This window comes from Leopardus geoffroyi, chromosome C1 (assembly GCF_018350155.1).
Source record: "Leopardus geoffroyi isolate Oge1 chromosome C1, O.geoffroyi_Oge1_pat1.0, whole genome shotgun sequence".
NCBI classification, from domain to species: Eukaryota; Metazoa; Chordata; class Mammalia; order Carnivora; family Felidae; genus Leopardus; species Leopardus geoffroyi.
This window is the reverse complement of record NC_059328.1, coordinates 88,711,181-88,734,899: the sequence shown is the minus strand read 5'-3', so window position 1 is coordinate 88,734,899 and position 23,719 is coordinate 88,711,181.

Here is a 23,719-nt window from a genome sequence, read left to right as displayed (position 1 = left end):
CTTTATTCACAGAGGGCAGAAAATATTGATTTTGTTGTTGAAAATAACTGAGAGAGGTGTAAGCATCATTAAATCATAGCTACTGAGTCTAATTGCAAAGTACTGTTTCAGGGGTCTCACAAGTCCACACTCATTCTCAAAGAGGAAGAGGTTTACACGTTTTGAGTTGAAGCCTGTCTGTATTCTGGCAAATACCCTATCCATAATTTCAAGTGGCTTGATAAAGCAGAATACCTCAATATGTTGAATAGATTAAATTATTATTTTAGGTACAAAACAGTCTCATAAGCATTTTTTAGAATATTCTTTTAAGTTGAGAACTTTCATGAATTTTAATTTAGGCAAATAAATCAGAAATCATTAAAGGGCCAATTAGTGGTATAAAGACTCATTGAAAATTGTCTTGATTTTCTCCACTTCCTAGATACTTTTCCAGAGCCAAATGACACCAAAAACTAAGTAACAGATCTATTTGTTTCTATTTCCTCAGCTGAAGCACACATTAAAGCTTTTAGTCTGATACACAACCATCACCTTAGCATTTGACACAGATCAAATGCTGCAAAGAACATTCAGTGAGAAGTCTTTAGATTGTGGGTCTATTGTCAGAATTATCTATTAGAATCACAAAGAACTTTCTGACTTACTCAATAATCTGTGCTAGCTCAATGTTCACAAAATAGAAGTGAAGTGTTAGGAATGTAAGAAAAGAAACCAACCAGTGACAGGGTCATATATGTCTAAAACTCCACAATATCAAACAAGATTGAAGCATATTATTAATCTACCATATCATCTCTATCATGAATAAGAAACTATCATAATTGTTACAAGTATTTATAATTCTACATTTTTACCTTATTAGATGTATATTTAAATAAATTCTTACTTTTATATTTACTTTGAATTGGGGTTTATATGTGTGCAAAGCTCACTGAATAGTCTATTGATGATGACAAAGAAAAATCATGCTATGCCATATTCTAAATCATTTATTGAATGTTTCCTTTATTTATTGCCCTAATTAAAACTTGGGATGCTGCAGATGCCTGGGTGGTTCAGTCAGTCAAGTGTCTGACTCTTGAGTCTGCTTGAGATTCCTTCCAACTCTCTCTCTCATGCTCACATGCACATTCTCTCTATATATATATTAAAAACAAAAACAAAAACTTGGGATGTCCACTTCATAATATTGTTATTCCTGTAGTACTTGTGATGGAGGCTATTTTTTTCAATCCCATGTACCTCAACATCTGGGTGTTTAGGATGTATCCTTCAAAGCCATTTCCCAAAACTTTATGCTTCCTCTTCAAACCCCATATTTGACTTTATGTCAATAAACTTACCCTCTACAAACTCTCATGTTGTTACCTTTATGGATACATTTTCTCATATACTGATGATTTTAGTATTTACCTTAACCTCTCAGATTCCTAATAGCATTTTGACAAACTCAGGATCTACTTATCCAATCAATAATATGATTGCTCATAATCTTAATCTTCTCACTTCCCACTACTGAATATTATTAGCATATCCAACCCTATACCATGGCTTTCCATCTCACTCATAGTAAAAGTCATAATAATGGCCTACAAGAATATGCATGACCTGGCTTCACCCTCTGAATTCTTGTTAGTCCCTTCACCTGGAATAGTCTCCAGATTTCTGTTGGATTTACATCCTCAAATTAACTGCAGTAGTGAGAAGTTCCCTGACCAGCCTTATAAAATAGCAACTATCCTAAGGCATATTTTATCTACATTACCCTGCCTAATTTTTCTGCACGGTACTTATCACGATTGATAATTACTTCTTTGTTTTTGTATGTTTTCCCCCACATTTTGTTTGTTTGTTTAGTACTATATTCCCAGGGCCCCAAAAAATAAATGATGTACTGTTGTACTGACTATTACTGACTATTGTACTGGGTCCACTGGGAGTAGCCAACAGGTCAAGTTTCTGAAACTGCATAAATTTAAGGGTATATTTATTACCAAGATCAAGAACACCACTGAGAAGATTCTTGAAAAATAGGCAATTAGCTCTTCTCTCTTGTTGCAGTGGTTGCTACAAGCATCTTGTTTTTTTCAACTTTCACAAATCTTCCTCTGTTATCACTTCTTTCAGTAAAAGGCCAAATTTTAAAGACTTTATTTAAGAATAAACACTTTTAAATACTAACTGACTGTGTTTTGCTAGAATGTAGATTCATGTTATACATTTATTTCCCTGTCAGGTTTTAGTTTCAAAAGAGTCCAGAATAAAAATAAGATCAGTAGATACTGTGGCAAAAGAAAAAGATATTTTTAAAAGGTTTATTCTTCTATCAGATAGTTCATTGAGTTTCACTGTGCTTGACAGATTAAAAAAAAAGAAACTCACTGGCAGATCAACAAAACACTTCAGATGAAAAAATTTACCAGTTGACTAAAAAATACTCGGTAAACAAAATGATTTTGTTAAACACCTTGATGTACTCTGCTTACTAGTTATATTCTGACTTATAAATGAAAGTTTCTGAAAATTTATGTTGTCAGTGACATGCCATTTGGATGGAAATTTTCATTTTGCAAAGCAGCTTACCATCCATTTGCTAAAAACTACATTTAGGATGAGCAGTAAAACTAATGTTTGCTCAAAATAAATTTTGCTCTATACTCTTTGTATTAAATTCCTATAAACTGCTGTTACAGATTACTACAAACGGTATCTTAAAACAATAGAGATTTGTTCTCTCACAGTTCCATAGGCCAGAAGTCTGAAATCAATATCACAAGGCCAAAACCAATATGTCAAATGGGGCCTCACTCCCACTGGGGGCTGTAGGGGAAAGTCCATTCCTTGCCTCTTTCGGCTTCTGGTAGTTGCCAGCCTTCCTTGGTGAATTCTTCAAAAATAAGGTGCTTATCTCAATACGAAAATCATTGTTCTGTTCCAAAGGCATATATGGAGTCCATAGATTTTTTTTTTTAAAGAGAGAGAGAGAGAGAGTGAGAGTGAGTGGGGAAGAAGGGCAGAGGGAGAGAGAGAGATAATCTTAAGCAGGCTCCATGCTCAGCATGGTGACTGACGGGGGGCTCAATCCTATGAACTGTGAGATCATGACCTGAGCCAAAATCAAGAGTCAGATGCCCAACTGACTGAGCCACCCAGGCATCCCAGATTTTTCAATACCACTCTAAATTATATCTCAGAATTTATAATATTTGGAGAGAGTTTGAGATATTTATAAATTTAATATAAATTTTGCTGTTATTAATATCCATTTGAATAAAAAATACTGGTAATTCAATGCCTTTTTTGTAAAATGAATATACATGGCCTTAAGACACTTTTTAAAATTTTTATTAATTTATTTCAAGATAGAGAGAGAGAAAGCAAGCACGAGCAGGGAGGAGCAGAGAGAGAAGGAGAGAATCACAAGCAGGCTCTGAGCTGTCAGCCCAGAGCCCAACATGAGGCTCAATCTCACAAACCGTGAGATCACAACCTGAGGTAATATCAAGAATAGAGTGTTTAACTGACTGGGCACCTTTATAAAAGGTGCCCCTTTATAACAGCCATGAAAATACAATGCTTAGCTCTCCTGTTGAGGGTAAACAATTTACTTATGATCTCAACTACTGCCTCCATGGATGCCACACTATGTGTAGATCCACACTTTCCAGAGACTGCTCTGGCAGTGACTGAGCAGGATAGGGGTATTAATGTGGATCCATTCCTGTCAAACAGGGAACTTCTCAACTACTTTTCCTCCTCATTGTTCTGGCTGAACTTTGCTGTGAACTTGCTATGGGTTAATTTGTGTTTCCCCAATATTCATATGTTGAAGACCTAACCTCCAGTACCTCAGAATGTAACTGTCTTTGAATATAAGGTCTTGAAAAAGGTAAGTAAGGTAAAGTGAAGTCATGTGGAGTCTTAATTCAATATGATTGGCATCCTTATAAGAAGAGGAAGTTAGGACACAAACATAAAGGAAGACCATGTGAAGACACAGGAAAAAAAAGACTGCTATCTACAAGCCAAGGGAAGAAACCCTAGAAGAAACCAATCCTGCTTGCCACCTTGATCTTGTATTTGTAGCTTCCAGAACCGTTAAGACATTTCTATTGTTTAAGCCAGTCAGCCTGTGGTACTTTGTTATGGCAGTCCTAGCAAACTAATACAGAATTACACTGCAGTTCAATACTCTTTGTCTTCCTGTTGTCTCCTCTTCTATAGGGATCAGACCTGAATCACAGTCTGAATTCTCACCCAACAGCTTCTACTCCGTCTCATTTTATCCTCCACAGATTCCCCGTGCCCCTCCCAACCCCAGAAATGTGTCTTTTGCAGGTATAATTACATTTTGGCTTCTGCTCCTCATTGGTATCAAACTAACACAATTTTCTATATAAAATAGGGTGAAACATTATTTCTAGTTCATGTAACAGAGACATTAACTTTAGATTATCTTGTTCAAAAGTTCTTTTCTTAACTGCAGTTAAATTTTTATTTCTATTTCTTCTAAAAGTTTATGAAAAAATTATTCCTTATAAATCTGACTAAAAACTCTTTTCAGTATATAAATTTATTCTGTAAATATTTTTTCTCTCAAAAGTAAAAACAAAAACCAAGAAACTATTATTTTATTTTATTTCATTTTATTTTAATTTTTAGAGAGAGCATGAGTGGGGGGAGAGGGTCAGAGGGGAAAGAGAGAGAGAATCTTAAACAGATTCCCTAATGCAGGGCTCAATCCCATGTCCACAGGATCATGACCTGAGCTCAGATCAAGAATCAGCTGTTCAACCACCTGAGCCACCTAGGTGCCTCCAGGAAACTATTCTTATTGTAAACCTGCACGTATTGGCTGGCATTTTGTGATAGCCCCTGTGCTAGTCGTCTTTAAAATAACTGAATCAGATTGATTCATTGAGTATCAATGAAACGTAACTGTTCAAGAAACAATTAAAAACCCTAAACATTCCACCAAAAAAAAACTATTAGAACTGATAAATGAATTCAGTAAAGTCACAGGATACAAAATCAATGTGCAGAAATCTGTTGCATTCCTCTACACAAACAATGAAGCAGCAGAAAGCGAAATTAAGAAAACAATGCCATTTATAATTGCACCCAAAACAATAAAATATCCAGGAATAAATTTACATAAAGAGGTGTAAATAAAAGAGGCTGTACTCTGAAAACTATAAAACACTGATAAAAGAAATTCAAGATGACTCAATGGAAAGACATTCCATGCCTATGCATTGGAAGAACAAATATTGTTAAAACGTTTGTACTACCCAAAGCAATCTACACATTTCATACAATCCTTATCAAAATATCAACATCATTTTTTTTTACAGAACTAGAAAAAACAATCCTACCATTGGATTGGAATCCAAAAAATCCTACAAATGGAATTCTACCATTCCATTTTGTATGGAACCACAAAATACCTCAAATAGCTAAAGCAATCTTGAAAAAGAAAAACAAAACTGGAGGTATCACAATTCCAAACTGCGAGTTATATTACAAAGTGGTGGTAATTAAAATAGTATTATACTGGGGCGTCTGGGTGGCGCAGTCGGTTAAGCGTCGGACTTCAGCCAGGTCACGATCTCGCAGTCCGTGAGTTCGAGCCCCGCGTCAGGCTCTGGGCTGATGGCTCAGAGCCTGGAGCCTGTTTCCGATTCTGTGTCTCCCTCTCTCTCTGCCCCTCCCCCGTTCAAGCTCTGTCTCTCTCTGTCCCAAAAATAAATAAACCTTGGAAAAAAAAATTAAAAAAAAAATAGTATTATACTGACATAAAAACAGACACCTCATTCAATGGAATATAATAGAAAATCCAGAAATAAGCCCAAAATTATATGCTCAATTAATCTTCAACAAAGAGGAATGAATATACAATGGAAAAAAGACAGTCTCTTCAGCAAATGGCATTGGGAAAACTGGACAGCCACATGCAAAAGAATGAAACTGGATCACAAAAGTAAACTCAAAATGGATAAAAAACCTAAATGTGAGACCTGAAACCATAAAAATCCTTGAAGAGAGCACAAGTAGTAATCTCTCTGACATCCGCCATAGCAACATTTTTTTAGATAGGTCTCCTGATGCAAGAGAAATAAAAGCAAAAATAAACTATTGAGACAACATCAAAATAAAAAGCTTCCACACAGCAAAGGAAACAATTAACAAAACTAAAAGGCAACCTACAAAATGGGGGAAGATATTTGGAAATAACATGTCTGATAAAGGGTTACTATTCAAAATATATAAAGAACTGATACAACTAAATACCAAAAACAAAACAAAACAAAACAAAACAAAACACCCAGATAATCCAATTAAAAACTGGGCAGAAGACATAACAGACATTTCTCCAAGATGACCAATAGGCACATGAAAAGATGTTCAACATCATTCATCATCAGGGAAATGCATAACAAAACTACAATGAGATATGACCTCATACCTCTCAAAATGGCTAAAACAAAACCCCAAGAAACAAGTGTTTGTGAGGATGTGGAAAAAAAGGAACCTCCGTGCACTGTTGATGGAAAAGCGAACTATGGCAGCTACTATGGAAAACAGTATAGTTTCCTCAAAAAGTTAAAAACAAAACTACCCTATGATCCAGTAATCATGCTACTGAGTACCCAAAAAATACAAAAACACTAATTCAAAGGAATATATGCACCCCAATGTTTATTGAAGCATTTTTCACAATAGCCAACAATGGAAGCAGACCAAGTATCCATAGATAAGTGAGTAGATAAAGAAGATGTGGCATATTATATATGTATATATATTTACATTTATATTTATATTTATATTTATATATAAAACTTATGTAAGATATATAATTATATTAATAAATTATACTAATTTATATGTGATATATATAATATATCTATCACATTACTCAGCCATAAAAAAGAATAAAATCTTGCCATTTACAGCAACATGGATGAATCTACAGGGTATTATGCTAAGTGAAATAAGTCAGTTCTGAGAAAGACAAATACTGTATGATTTCACACATATGTGGAATTTAAGACATCAAATGCTGGAAAGACTGGTTTTTTTCCATTGTAATTTTCATTCCTCCTTTGTATGAGCAAAGGAAAAAGAGAAAGAAAGAGAGAGAAAAAGACCAAGAAACAGACTCCTAACTATAGAGAACAACTGATGGTTACCAGAGGGGAAGTTGGTGGGAGATGGGGGGGTGGAAATAAGGGACAGCAATTAAAGAGTACATTTACCATGATGAAGTAAAATAAAATAAAATAAAATAAAATAAAATAAAATTAAATTAAATTAAATTAATAAAATTAAATAAAATAAAAAAATAATATTAAAATAACATCTTCCAAATCTCTCTCTCTCTTTCTCTCTTTCCCTCTCTCTCTCTCTCTCTCTCTATATATATATATATATATATATCCCAGAAAGCTGTTTGATGGATAACGAGATAATTATCCAATGTAAGATTAATAAGTAGCCTATCAATTATCAAAATCAAAATACTTCTAAAATGGTTAACAATTTACTGTTATTATTTACAGAAAATTACTAATGATTTTAAAATTTAAAATTTCAAGTAGCAGATGTTGATTTAGCTAGATTTTTTTATTAACCCCTAAAATAATTTCTCAAAAGTTATATAAAATTATATTATACTCCATTACTAGATGTTCAGGGAGATGTCAGTTTTAAAAATTCATTTTAACTGATTTTTTCTTTATTAAAATATGTTGTAAAATGAATGGGAAGTGAGTTAGGAACTGAAACTACAGTATTTTACACAAAAAGTATTTTAAAAAAAATTTTAATGTTTATTTATTTTTGAGAGAGAGACACACACAGAGAACAAGCAGTGGAGGGGCAGAGAGAAAGAGAGAGACACAGAATCTGAAGCAGGCTCCAGGCTCTGAGCTGTCCGCATAGAGCCTGACATGGGACTGGAATTCATGAACCACCAAATCACGACCTGAGCTGAAGCCAGATGTTTAGTGAAATGAGGCACCCAGACGCCCCACACAAAAAGTATTTCTTGTAAAACAATTTGAAGCAAAGTTGTCAGTGATGAGTGCTACATAGGAAATATAGCAGGAATGAAATCACTGAACTGAGAAAACATGGAAAACATTTTTATTCATTAAAAAAATTTTAAACACCACCTAAAACACCTGCCAGTGTTGTGTTACTAACAGAAAAATTCAATAAAAAAAGATCAAGCCTATAAATACTCTGTTTCCAGGGGAGCCAGGGTGATTCTGTTGGTTGAGCATCTGACTTATGATTTCAGTTCAGGTCATGATCCCAGGGTCATGGCATCTAGCCCTGCATCAGCTCTGCTTTCTCTCTCTCTCCCTCTGCTCCTGTCCCCAGCTTGTATGCTTTCTCACTCTCTCTCTCTCTCTCTCTCTCAAATAAATAAATAAATAATAAAAAATAAGTAAGTAAGTAAGTAAATAAATAAATAAATAAATAAATAAAAATAAACAGATACATAAATATTCTTCTTCCAGAATATTTTGCTAGAACAAATGAGAAATTTTGAAACATATCTTAACTTTTCAACTCTGGATATTCCTTTTATTCTTTAAATGAGATTAGACTTGATCAGTACATTTTCAAATCTTTGTTTTATTGTAAAAAGTGTCAAAAGATTAAAGTGGACATACCTTTCCCCACATTCACATCCAGTATTTCTCAAACAAGAAGTTTCTTTCTACCACCAAATCACCACACTTAGTGCAGCCACTAACCCCTGCCCCCCAACACCGAGATCCAAACGATAGATACACCACTTATTTAAATGCTCTTCTCTCATCTATTCTGGGATCTTTACTTTCTTACTACCTAATAGTTTTCAACTACTTCCTTTCTATTCCTCTTGACTCTTTTCTGACATTTTAAAATGTTCAAGTATCTTTCTTTAGAAAAATAAAAAATTAGGGGCACCTGGGTGGTTCAGTATGTTCAGTGTATGACACTTGATTTCGGCTCAGGTCATGATCTTAGGGTTGTGGGATGGAGCCCAGTGTTGGGCTGCACTCTGAGCATGGAGTCTGCTTAAGATTCTCTCTCTCTCTCTCTCTCTCTCTCTCTCTCTCCCCCCCCCCACCCCACAACCCTCTCCCCTGCTCACATGCTCTGTCTCTCTCTCAAATAAAATTAAATTAAAATTAAAAAAAAAATTACTCTCCCCAATCCTTTCTAAAACCAGCTATCTCCTCTCTTCACAATGTTCTGAACTATTGTCTGTATCAAGGATCATGAATCTTCTCTGCAAAGAGCCAGTATGTAAATATTTTAACCTTTGTGGGGCGCCTGGGTGGCGCAGTCGGTTAAGCGTCCGACTTCAGCCAGGTCACGATCTCGCAGTCTGTGAATTCAAGCCCCGCGTCGGGCTCTGGGCTGATGGCTCGGAGCCTGGAGCCTGTTTCCAATTCTGTGTCTCCCTCTCTCTCTGCCCCTCCCCCGTTCATGCTCTGTCTCTCTCTGTCCCAAAAATAAATAAACGTTGAAAAAAAAATGTTTAAATATTTTAACCTTTGTGAACTATGTGGTCTGTTTCAACTACTGTTTGCCATTGTAGGCAAGAGTACAGACAATAGATAGTTGAAGAGTCACAGATCATAATCAAGTGAGTGTGATTGTGTTCCAATGAAACTTTATTTAAGTAATTTTCACATTTCAGAAGATATTCTTTCACTTTTTCAAGCTTTAAATAAATGGTTTCTCTATGCACCAAATTCCTCAAACCAAAACTCTTTGAGCTAACTCTCTCTCACAAGTCCTCCCACTGATCAATCAGCAAGTCTGTCAAATGTCAAGACTTCCTGAACCCATCTACTTTTCAAGCCACTACATGCATCCTCGTCCAAATCCTCATTGTCTTCTACTTCCGACTGCTCTCTCTTGTCCCATAAACCAATCTCCACTTAGCAGGGTGTTTTTATTTTTTAACATAAATTAGATTACATCATTTCTTGATTTAAAACTCTACAATAGATCCTTATTACATTTAGAATAAAATTAATGTTGTTTACATTGGCTTACAAAGCCCCTGATGATCTGGTCCCTGTTTACCTCTGAATTATTTTAGCTCATCTACCATCATCTCATCGCTGTCTGCCACCATACTGGTTTTCTTTGTTTTTCTTGGTTCCACCTTAAAGTAGTCCAGCTATCTTTTCCTTCTCTCTTGAATTCTTTCTCTTGATCTTCTTATGACTAGCTCCAGTGAACAGCTTAGATGGCATTTCTTCTTTGGGATCTGCACTGGCTAAAACCCACACATCCAATGTGGCTAACTTGTACAATGCATAGCAGTTATAACTACCAGCTATGCTTCTTGTGTATACATTTAGTAGTTTCCCAGCACGTAGGTTGGTATCTAGTCTGATAATGTAGTTTATCATCCAAATTGGAATAACTTGGGAATATAAGAGGAAACTATTAAGGATTATGCTAGAACAAGCATGAAACAGGCCTATCCCAAGCAAAGACAATAATCGCTCTACAAAGGCTGGACATAATGTGGTCTGGCAGCAAACATTTTGAATAAACAAGCTCCCTGTCTATCTTCCTTAAGAAACTGTATATTCTGATATTAATGAACTTAAGTTATTCTGGCTATAATATATAGTGAAGCTCCATTTTGTGGGAAATAAACACAATGTGTGTTCTTAGGTTTAAAACCATAATCTTTGTTATAACATTAATCATTATATTATAAAGATAATTAGAAAATAAAGAAATTTTTCTTGGGGCGACTGAATGACTCAGTCAGTTAAGCCTCCGACCCTTGGTTTCAGCTCAGGTCATAATCTCACGGTTTTGTGGGTTCAAGCCCCACATCAGGCTCTGCTCTGGCAGCATGGAGCCTGCTTGGGATTCTCTCTCTCCCTCTCTCTCTCTCTCTCTGCCCCTACCCCACATTCTGTCTCAAAATAAATAAATAAACTTAAAATAATTTTTAAACATTTTAAGAAATTTTTCAAAGCTACCAACTCTTTGTCTTAAAAAGAGACAGCAGGCTTTGAAATTGAGATTTTTGACATACAGAAATTAATTTCATTATAAATACATAATATTATAATAACATCATTTATGTGACATAATGATAAACAAGTTTTATATGTTTTAATTTAACACTTTTCTACTAACCTTCCAATTATCAGTAGATATAATTCAACCATTTTCTTTCACATATAGTTTAAGTGGTCTTTAATAATAATTCAATAAAACTATACAAATTTATCACAAAAATTTTTACTTTCTTGTTTGTAGTCATTTTCCCTTGTCTTCCATATTCTAGAGTTATATTTTGTTTAAAAATGATATAAAAGCTTGTATTCAAGATTAACTTTACAAAATCATTAATGAAACTGAGCAACAAATGAAAAAACAACTCAGAGAGTTTATTTTTCATGGTCTGTTTCTTGAATAAGCCTGTTGTTGCTGCTCGATTGTAAAATAGCTCAATTTTTCTATCCCTTTCAGCCACCTGTATATTCATACATTTTTTGTACTTTACAATTGTTTCACTGTTGTAGTTATTAATATTTTAAAACTTAAATGGCAATAGCCGAGGTTTATAATTCATGAGATAGAGTTTTTTTGCCCTTTCCACTAAAAACGTGATTCTAAAAAATACAGTATTTTTCCAATTAGTTTTCATTGCTAACATAATTATAACATGAAGTCATATCTATATAATATGTAACAATAGAGATTACATCTTAGAAAAACATTTAATAGTACTCCTAAAACAGATAAAAAATCTTTTTTAGTGTTAAGTTAGCCTGAATCCTCATTAAATGGAGCCTGAGGCATGTGTCCTTTGTGTCATTACTTTATTAGGGAGTCCCACCCAAGGGAAGGATACATTATGTAATTGGAGGATTCTGTAATTGACTTATCCCTCCTGTGGAATCAATAGCCTAAAATATCATATAAACTAAATTGAGCAGCCATCTTCAATAAGAGCAAGAAGGAGACTAGAAGTATATATCCAGTAGTTACCAAATGTGTCCAGTAGTTTTCAAATATTTCTGGTCAGAAGTTTACCTCATGGACATTTAGTTCTTTGCATGCTGGCCTTAGCAGCACCAATAAGCAAACCCTAGTGGGAGGGCATAGGCTCACAGTCACTAGACAATGCACTGTCCAACTACAGATGTTAGAATTTGGTTAAAGCTCACACTATGGTGGTCAATACAGCCACAATTGGAAAAAGAGGTAAAACCAAGAGGTAACATGATTTTTTTTTCTTAATGTTTTAAATGTATTCAACATTTTATTTTGAAAATTAAATTTTGAAAAAGTAAGTAACCAAAGGTACTTGATTTATCTTTCCTTTTGCACAGCTTCTCAAATTTCTTTTCCTATCTGCCAGATGAGAACGCTGCCCAATTCATCAATCATTAAATAAAGCCAATGAGATGATTAAAATTTATTCAGTTAAATTTTTTTAACATTATAAAGTTATAAATTAAAGTATACTATTGATACAGGAACTGAACAGAAAGTATAGAAACAGACTCAAGTATTATAATATTAATTTATATGACAAAGGAATTTTTTCAGGTGCAGGCCAAAGAGATAATTAAATTAATCATGTGTTTACAACTAGCTAAACTTTCTAAGAAAAAACTAGTTTAAGCCTTTAACTTACATCAACTGTAGATTTGTAAGTAGGAGAAAAGGAAAGTACACAAGTACCAGAGGAAAAATAGAGTAAATCTTTGTGCCATTGTGTTTTATAATAGGACTTATAGGGGCACCTGGGTGGCTCAGTCGGTTAAGCATCTGACTCTTGATCTTGGCTCGGGTAATGATCTCATGGTTCAAGAGTTTGAGCCCTGAGTCAAGCTCTGCACTGACAGAAGAAAACAGAGTCTGCTTGAGATTTTCACTCTCCCTCTCTCTCTGCCTCTGCCCCGGTTGCATGTGATTTCTCAAAGTAAATAAATAAACTTAATATATATATGTATATATATATATATATATATATATATACACACACACACACACACACACACACACATATATATACATATATATATTTGATATATATTATATATAATATAATATATTTATGTATAATATATATAATATATAACACATATATTTCATATTCATTTCCATTTCTGGCACAGAGCTTCTAAAACTCTTGGTTAAGCATCTGACTTCGGCTCAGGTCATAATCTCACGGTTCTTTGGGTTTGAGCCCTGCATTGGGCTCTGTGCTGACAACTCAGATCCTGGAACCTGCTTTGAATTCTGGCTTCCTCTCTCTCTCTGCTCCTCCCCTGCTCATACTCTGTCTTTCTCTGTCTCTCAAAAACAAATAAGTGTTAAAGAAATTAAAAGTAAAATAAAACTCTTGGAATTCCTTAGAGATGAAAACAACAAGGTATCTTTTGTTGTGCTAATGAGGTTACTTTTGAAAAGCACCCAAAGATGGGAAGTGGTTGTCAGGAGAACCAACCACATGACTAGAGGGTTGGAATCTTTATTCCCACCTCCCTGACCTCCAGGGAGGGGAGAGGGCCTGGAGGTTGAATCAATTGCCAATGGCCAACGATTCCATCAATCATACCTATGTAGTGATGCTTCTGCAAAAATCCAAAAGGACAGGGTTTTGCAGGACTTCTCCGTTGATGAACTCATCTCCATGTAGGGAGAGTGATGCTCAGAAATGGCATGGAGCTTACATGCCTTTTCACATACCTTGCCCTATGCACCTGGCTGCTACTGAGTTATAATCTGTCATAACAAACTAGTTATCTAGAAAGTAAATTGGTTTTCTGAGTCTTGTGAGCCACTCTAGCAAACTAATTGAACCCAAGGAGGAGGTGAGTTGTTGGAATCTCTGATCTATAGTCTGGGTCAGTCAGAAACTGAGGTGACAACCTGGACTTGTGACTGGCATCTGAAGTGGGGGCAGTCTTGTAGGAATGAATCCTTAAATTGTGAAATCTGATGTTATCTTCATAGAAATAGAAATGAGTTGAATTGTAGGACACCTAGGTGGTGTCAGAAAATGCTTTTTGGAGGTGTGGGGAAACACCTCCCTCAACATACACACATTGATATTGTGATCAGAACCTAGTAATATTCATATAATTCATATTATGTCTTTATATTATCACATAGTAATGAGATTATTTTGTATTAAAAATCTGGAGAAATATTTGGATTAGTTTATATTTACCTCTTTATTATTCCAATGACTAGTACAAAATATGATAAGCTTTTCTAGTAGTGGAGAAAATTTTCCCCAAAACTAGATTCATCATCAAATATAATAGCATTGATACACTTTATTTTATAAGATCTTACTTAAAAAAAAATCAAATAATTTAATTCATTTTCAATTTTCAGGAATGATTTTCTTCATTTTATACAGTGTTTAGTTTATTTTGTATAGTTATTTTTATTGCTTTTTTTATTTGTAATTTAAATTAGAATGGTAATATATATTTAACTTTATGGTTTTGAACTTTAAGATTGATTCAACATTTTATATGCAAAGTATACCAAATATTTAGTTTTAATGATTTTTAACATTTTTCTGAATTCTGAAAACTTTTTAAATAAACAATGGGTATTAATAGTAAAATATCAATACATTATGAAAAAAATACAAAAATATAAAACTCAAAATAGAGCCATGACCTAAAAGTAAGACCTAAAACTATAAAACCTTTGAAGAAAGCAAAGGACAAAAGCTGCATGACATTGAATTTGGCAATATCTTCTTGGATATGACACCAAAGGCACAAAAGAAAAATTGACAAACTGAACTTCATGAAGAAAATTTAAAAACCACTACCAACAGACACTATCAAAAGACACTATCAACAGAGTAAAAAAAAAACAGCCCACAGAATGGGAGAAAATATTTACAAATCATAAATCTGTTAAGTGATCAATACTTAAACTACTTGGGAAATTCCTAAAACTCAGTAACAAACAACTCAAAAATGGGTAAAGGGCTTGAAAAAAAATTTCTCCAAAGACAATATTCAAATGATCAATAAGTACAAGGAAAGATGATTAACATCACCAGTCATTAGAGAAATGCAAATCAAGACTACAATGAGATGCTACAGCATGCTCATTAGAATGGCTGCTGTCAAAAAAACAAAACAAAAAACAAACAAACAAACAAATACCAGAATAACAATTGTTAGAGAAGACAAAAAAAGTGTAACACTTGTGGCTGGTGAAAATTTAAAATGGTACAGCCACTATAAAAACAATGTGGTGATTCCAACCCAAAATAAATATAGAATTATCAAATGATCTAACAATTTTACTTCTTAGTGTATACTCAAAAGAATTGAGGGTAGGATTTCAAAGAGGTATTTGTACACCCATTTTAATAGCAGCATTATTCACAATAGCTAAAACATGAAATCAACCTATGTGTACATCAGTAGATGAAAGGATAAGCAATATGGTGTTACACACAATGGGAAGAAAATAAAAGAGAAGCAAATTTTGACATATATGACCGCATGGATGTAACTTGAAGACACTGTGCTGAATGAAAACAGCCAGTCAAGAAAGACAAATTCTGTATGATTCCACGTATTGGTGGTACTTAGAAGAGTCAAAATTATAAGAGTCAAAATCATAATGATGGTTATCAGGGGCTGGTAAGAGGAGAAATGGGGACTAATTGTGTAATGGGTATAGAGTTCCAGTTCTGCAACATGAAATAAGTTTTGAAGCTGGATGGCAATGTTGGTGGCACGACAATATGATTTTGTCAGTAAACTGTGCATTTAAAAAATGGTTAGGATAGTGAGGATCATATTATGTACACTTTACTAAATAAAAAAAAAAAGTAGAAGAAAAATACCAGGAGGTGATTATAAACAACTTTATAACAACATATTTGAAAACTTAAACAAAATGGAAAAATTCTTTGAAAAATTCAAGTTTATAAAACTAACACAATATAAAGTAGAAAATCATATAGATTATACCTATTAAAGAAAGTATATTCCTTTGTAAAAACTTTTCCATCAAAAGAACTCTAGGTTTAGATTGTTTCACCTGTAAATTCTTTTTTTTTTTTACATTTATTTATTTTTAAGAGACAGAAAGACAGAGCACAAGTGGGAAGAGGCAGAGAGAGGAGACAGAATCTGAAGCAGGCTCCAGGCTCTGAACGTCATCAAAGAGCCCAGCGCGGGGCCCAAACTCACAAACCACGAGATCATTACCTGAGCCTAAGTCGGAAGCCTAACCGGCAGAGCCACCCAGGTGCCCCTCGCCGGTAAATCCTTTCACACATGCAAAGAAGAAAATAATGCAAAACGTGCATAAACTTTTTTCAAAATTGTAGAATGAAGAAATACTTTTTATCTGTCTTTTACATCTGTGTAACATGCAAGTCAGACAAAGATATTCCAAATATTTTTTAAAACAGAGTCCTTGATGGGGCACCTGGGTAACTCAGTTGGTTAAGCATACGACTTCAGCTCAGGTCTGATCTCACTGTGAATTCAAGCCCCACAATGGGCTCTGTGCTATAGGCTCAGAGTCTGGAGCCCACTTCAGATTCTGTGTCTCCCTCTCTCTCCAATCATCCCCCACTCACAATCTGTCTCTCTCTCAAAAATAAATAAACATTAAAACAGAGTCCTTGAGTATAGGTGCAAAAATATTTGGCAAAATATTAATAAATCACAGCCAACAAGATGTAAAAAGGATAATGTGCCATAACCATGTAGAGCATTCGCTACTATGCAAAATAGCTTAACCTATAAATACCAAACAATGTTATTCTCCACATCAATTAAAAAAAAAAGGACAATGGGGCGCCTGGGTGGCGCAGTCGGTTAAGCGTCCGACTTCAGCCAGGTCACGATCTCGCGGTCCATGGGTTCGAGCCCCGCGTCGGGCTCTGGGCTGATGGCTCAGAGCCTGGAGCCTGTTTCCGATTCTGTGTCTCCCTCTCTCTCTGACCCTCCCCCGTTCATGCTCTGTCTCTCTCTGTCCCAAAAATAAATAAACGTTGAAAAAAAAAAAAAAAAAAAAAGGACAAGATGTTATGATAATTTTTATAGGTGAAGAGAAAAGCATTTAACAAAATTCAATTGCCATTTGATTAAAAATTCTCAGCAAAGTAGGATTAGAAGGGAATTCTGTAACTTAATAAGGACATATATGAAAAACCTACAGCTAGTATCATATTTAACTGTAGAATATTGTTACTTTTCCCCTAAAAAGAGGAAAAAAGCAAATGCCTGCACCCACCACTTCCAATCAATATTGTACTGAAGAGCAATAAGACAAGCAAAAAACTCCAAAGTTTTATACATTAAAGAGGAAGTTAAAACTGTCTATATTTGTAAGCTATATAATTATTGAATATGAAATCCTAAGGAATCAGCAAACTTATTGAGAATTAATGAGTGAATTTAGCAAAGTTGCAAGATATAAGTCTAATCTACAATAATCAATGCATTTCCAGGGACACCTAGGTGGCTCAGTCAGTTAAGCATCCGACTTCAGCTCAGGTCATGATCTCACAATTCATGGGTTCAAGCCCCACATCAAGCCTCGCATCAGGCTCTGTGATGACAGCTCAGAGCCTGGATCCTGCTTTGGATTCTGTGTCTCCCTCTCTATCTGCTCCTCCCCTGCATGTGCTGCTTGTACTTCCTCTCTCTCTCTCTCAAAAATAATAAACATTTAAAAATTTTTTAAATCAATGCATTTCCATATATTAGAAAAAAACTTGAAAAGTTGAATTTAAAAATGTAAACTATATATTAACCTTTACAATACAGACAAGAATAAAATTCTTAGGAATAAATATAAGAAAAGATGTGTAAGATAATTTTCTTAAAGATTTCAGGACAACAATGGGATTGAAATATTCAATATTGTTAAAATGTCACTTTTCACTAACTTGGTTTATAGAATCAGTGCAATATCAACTAAATGTCAATAGATTTTCTGTAGAAATTGAAGTCACTTAAAAATTTATATGGAGGGGCGCCTGGGTGGCGCTGTCGGTTAAGCGTCCGACTTCAGCCAGGTCACGATCTCGCGGTCCGTGAGTTCGAGCCCCGCGTCGGGCTCTGGGCTGATGGCTCAGAGCCTGGAGCCTGTTTCCGATTCTGTGTCTCCCTCTCTCTCTGCCCCTCCCCGTTCATGCTCTGTCTCTCTCTGTCCCAAAAATAAATAAACGTTGAAAAAAAAAAAATTAAAAAAAAAAAATTTATATGGAAATGCAAGTGATATAGAATGACAAAAGCAATTTCAAAAGAGAACAAAACTAAAGGAATCCCAGTACTGGATTTCCAGACTAACTGGAAAGCTACCAAAATCAAGACACTGTCATATGAGTATAAAAACAGACATATATATCAGTGGAGCAAAAAAGATTTTCAAGGAAATAGAATTAGTGATTGTGTGTTTGTGTGTAGATTTGTATGGTAGGTTGTTTGATTTTTGACAGGTTAAAAATCAATGTGGACAGAAAAGTTTTCAATAAATGGTGTTGGGACACTGGATATTCACATGTATAAAAGGGACATCAATCTTTACCTAACTCATGGATAAAAATTAAATCAAAAGTATAAGTCTAAATGTATTAGTTAAGGGGCGCCTGGGTGACTCAGTTGGTAAGCATCCAACTTTGGCTGAGGTCATGATCTCACGGTTTGTGAGTTCGAGCCCTGCGTCGGGCTCTGTGCTGACAGCTCGGAGCCTGAAGGCTGCTTCTGATTCTGTGTCACCCTCTCTCTGTTCCTCCCCCACTCACACTCTTTCTCTCAAAAAATAAATAAGCACTAAAAAAATAATAAAATAAATGTATTAGTTAAAAATATAATATTTCTAAGATAAAACAGAAAACATTCCTGCTTAAGGTAGGCAGTGTTTTCTTAGATAAGACAGAAAATCCAAACCATAAAATATTAATAAATTGACTTTATTAATATTAAGAACTTTTCCTTTAGAGAAACTATTAAGAAAATTAAAATTCAAGCCACTAGATGGGAGAAATATTCCCCAAACTTTTATCTGGCAAAGGACTTGTACCCAGAATATATAAAGAACTCTTATGTTCAATAATACTAATACTAATACTACTACTACTAATAATAAATGATGAATAATTGGATACCGATTTATAAAATCATTTCATACACACACAGAAAAAATAAGCAATTATCCAGTAAGAACATAATGACTCATGAAAGGACAGTGAATTTCAAATTTGGTGGTTTTATCTTCCCCCCTTTCAAATGCACACACATACACACTCCCGTCCATTACTGTTTACTGGCCATGTACATGCAGCCTATCCATTATACACTATTACACTAGAATCGCTGAAATTAAAAAAAAAAAAAAAAAAAGACTGACAATAACAAGTGTTAGTGAGGATATGGAGTAAATGGAACTGCTGCTTACTATCTCATTTCAATACATCCCACTGCTGGTAGAAATTAATAATGATATGACTGGGGAAAGTATCTGGCAGTTTCTTAAAAAGTTAGACAAACACCATTCTCACACCCAGCCATTCCACCCAAGTATTTATCCAAAAGAAATGAAAATATATGTCCACTTGTAAGGGAATGTTTATAACAAGAATGGAGCATTAGTAATATCAAAGAACAGATTATTCTGCATATAGTCATACAGAATGATGGATAAATCTTAATGCTGATGTAAGGAACCCAGGCAAGCCAAAAAAATACACATGACATGATTTCATTTTAGAAAATTCTGGAAAGTACAACACAATCTACAGTTACAGAAAACAAATCAATGGTTGTCTGGAGCCAGGGGCAGAAAAAAGGGATAAAGGGAATGGGATTTGAGAAGTTTTGAAGGTGATGGTAATGTTCTCCATCTCAATTGAGGGAATGCTCAGGTGTACATGACTCTCAAAAGTCATTAAATGGTTGACCTTCGTGTATGAAAATTGTATTGCATGCAAATTATATCACAGTACAGTTGGTTAAATAAAAAAATACATACTATAAAACCTAAAAAGTTGAAAGATCATGGCATTAAGATATAGATGAAGGTGTTTAAGAGCCCCAAAATAACTCAAATAAATTGAACAGAACAAAATATTATGTGCTTTCAGTTGGCAAAAGAACTTAAAATGCCCTTGTTTGCCTACTTACTACAAAGGTTTTATGATGAAACACTGATATAGTAAGCCAAAGAACACCAAAATGTTCTGCCTTACTTTAATAGAAGTTTTTTTTTTTCAATCACATAAACTGGAACAATATAGTGCAATGAATAAATTTATGAATTATTTTGTTATTAAGAGGGAGGAATTGTCTGAGACTATAAAGGGTAGAAACTATTGTGCAAGTGACCACAGATGTCTCAGAAATGAATTTTTTGAAGCATAGAATCTACCCCCCAAAAAAGACCAAAACAAAAATGTAAAGAAATAAAAAATCAAATTCTGTAATATACCACTGAAACACTTTATATTGTAATTGTACATCAATATGTTTTTACAGTGTCTATAAATTATACAGAATATAATTCTCTGAAACAATAAAATCTTACATTAGAAGACTTAACAATCTTTACAGTATATAAAACTATATCCCAGAGAGAAATTTGCTCATTATTTCATTTTTGCAAAGAGTATTTTTTCTGCCTTTATCTCTATGTTCTTTCCTTTACCATGTATCATTTATTGCTGATATTTGAAAAGTCTGCCCTATGAACAGACTCAACATTAGCAAGAAGTCACTATTGTCTTCTTGCTCTGGAAATTGGTGATCTATTTTTGGGTTCTAAACCCCTGCTAGTTTCTAAGCCATTCAATTGTCAAAGAAATAGTTCTTTGTTCCACTCTGAGATAGAGTACCAATGTCTGGTCATGAATCACTTAAAAGATAACCAAAAAATCTTCATAGGAAACAGAAAATGATAGGTTTTCTCCAATATAAAAAATATATCATTGAGTAAGAACTTAGTTTTTGAAATTTTTGATCTTAGCACTGTTAAAATAAAATGCACATAGTGCAGAATTATACACATTTTGTTAAAGTATACTTAATAGGCATATTTGACATATGTACAGACTATGCTTTACATACTATATACGTGCTTATATATGATATGTGATATATTATATTATAAATATTCATAACAATTATGCTTTATATAATATCATAACAACAAAAGAAAAAAGTCTGTAATTTTTAAAGTTTATTTATTTATTTTGAGAGAGAGAGAAAGAGTGGGAGAGGGGAAGAGAGAAGAGAAGAGAGAGAATCCCAAGCAGGCTCTGTGCTGTCAGCTTGGAGTCTGACATGGGGCTCAATCCAAAGAACCATGAGATCATGACCTGAGCTGAAATCAAAAGTCTGGCATGCAACCGACTGAGCCACCCCGGTGGCCCCTGTTAATTTTTAAGTAATTATTTTTAACATTTATATATGGATAAATGTCCTAATTACAAAAAGTTGTATAGGTAATGGAGATCATTGTAGAATGAATATTATTTTATTTCATAGAAGAACAGACTAATTTAACATGAGCTACAAAAACAACTTGTTCAATTTGAAAGATGGAGAAAATGTAAGCCACCTGAATCTAGGAGGTTCTCTTATAGCAAACATATCTCTACTATAGGCCTGCTAAGTCAGGAAAGGCATAAAACTCAGTGGTTGAGAATTGGATGAATCGGATGAGTCCATCATTTACCAGCTGTGAGACTCTGAAAAGTGTTTTTACTTCCTTGAACCTCAGTTTCCTCAACTGTAGGATAGAGATTATGATAAGTTCCCCATGGAATTTCCGCAAGGATTTAGTATCATCATGTATGGAATCATTTAGTATAGTGACTGCCACATACTAAATGCTAAAGAAATGATGTCTTTTAGTCCAAAAATTACTGTCTCCACAAAATTGGAAATTGGTTCTAATACATACTTCTTTAAAAATTTTTAAACTCAATCTCAGAAGGAAGACCCTGGAGCAGGTACTTTTACTAATAAATTAAGAACAATTAGGTAGCATTATACAAACTACTCAAGATTAAAACATGTTTTGAAAGCAAATATATAATTATGTTCAAAAAAAGGACCCCGTTTATTTTACATTTGAAAAAGTTTCAAAAAGTTTTGAATAACTTTTTTTCAATAATTAGGAACAAAATCAACTTCAGCATGCACCCTACTTCCTTATCTAGCTGTATGTTCAGAATGTCTTTCATGAATTCCATTTAAACAAAACTACAGTTTGATGCAACAATGTTTCTAAACAAATTGATGAATTCTAATCAAAAGGTTTACACTATTACAACTAAATCTCTTGGAGCACCTAGGTAGCTCAGTCAGTTAAATGGTCAACTCTTGATTTTGGCTCAGGTCATGATCTCACAGTAGTGAGATCAACTAAGTGATGGGCTCTGCACTGGGTGTGGAATCTGCTTAAGATTCTGTTTCTCCCTCTTCCTCTGCCTCTCTCCTGTTCTTGCTCACTGTCTCTCAAAAATAAATAAATAATAAATAATAAATAATAAATAAATAAATAAATAAATAAAGTCTGTTATTAATGCAGCAAAGCGTAAGTCATTTAAATACTCTGTGCATTGATGCATACAAGTTTGTAGTTAAAGTAAAATAAACAAAAGTCGGAGCCAGGAGCCAGGAAGACATGAGAGAAAAATCTCTAAATTATAGTCTGGTATACCAAAAAAAAAAAAAAAAAAAGATAGATAGACAGACAGACAGTACTGGGATGAGAAATTCTTGGAAAAATTTCCTTCATGGGATTGAGAACCGGAAAACCCATGTCATGACTCTTTCTCATGGGAAGCTGAAATGATTAGTAGAATGTGATTATTATCTGTTCGTATTAAACAAGTTATTCTAGGGTCAACACATGCCCCTTCCTAGAGAAAGGATGACTATATATGTCAAGGGTAGAAAACTTTAAGTGCCTACAAATTCTCTGGTAAACAAAGCTCTCTTTGATTAAAAAAAACAAAAAAAACAAACAAACAAAAAATGCATGTTCCTTTATACATATCTATAATATAATATGGATAAAGTATTTCAGGGAATAACATAAGTAAAAATAAAAGATCACTATGAACTCTCCATTTCACCTTTAACAAATACAAAAATAGAGTTAATATATCCCACTTCCTCACCCATCACAGCATTTGCTAAGCAATCATCAAATGACAATTAACACCAGTTTGGGGGAACTTGAGAAAATTCCCGAAGAATTCCATCTCCAGGAAAGGAGTGAGAAAATGAAAGTATTGTAACTCTTAGCATTATAATTAAAACAGAATAAATGAAGACAATCTGAAGAGCCCATATCTCATTAAATCTTTTAATTACCACTTCATTGTCATCAAAAGAATCAAAGTAGATATCTTATACAGAGAGTAGGCATCCTCAAATTTGATAGATCTAGTCTCCCTTAACTCAAAGAGAAAAAGACTAACAACTTCATTTTAAAATGAGAAGAGATATAAACAGGCAATTTACAAAAGACACACAAATGGTCAATAAACATGGAAAGAAGCTCAGTCTTAATCTATTCAAGGAAATTCAAATTAACATAGCAATAGTATACAATATTTGCCAGTCAACCTAGCAAAAAGGGTTAGAATTAATTATTGACAACATCAAAGAGATTTAAAGACACAGATTAATGGGAAGTCTCTTAGAGCAAAACT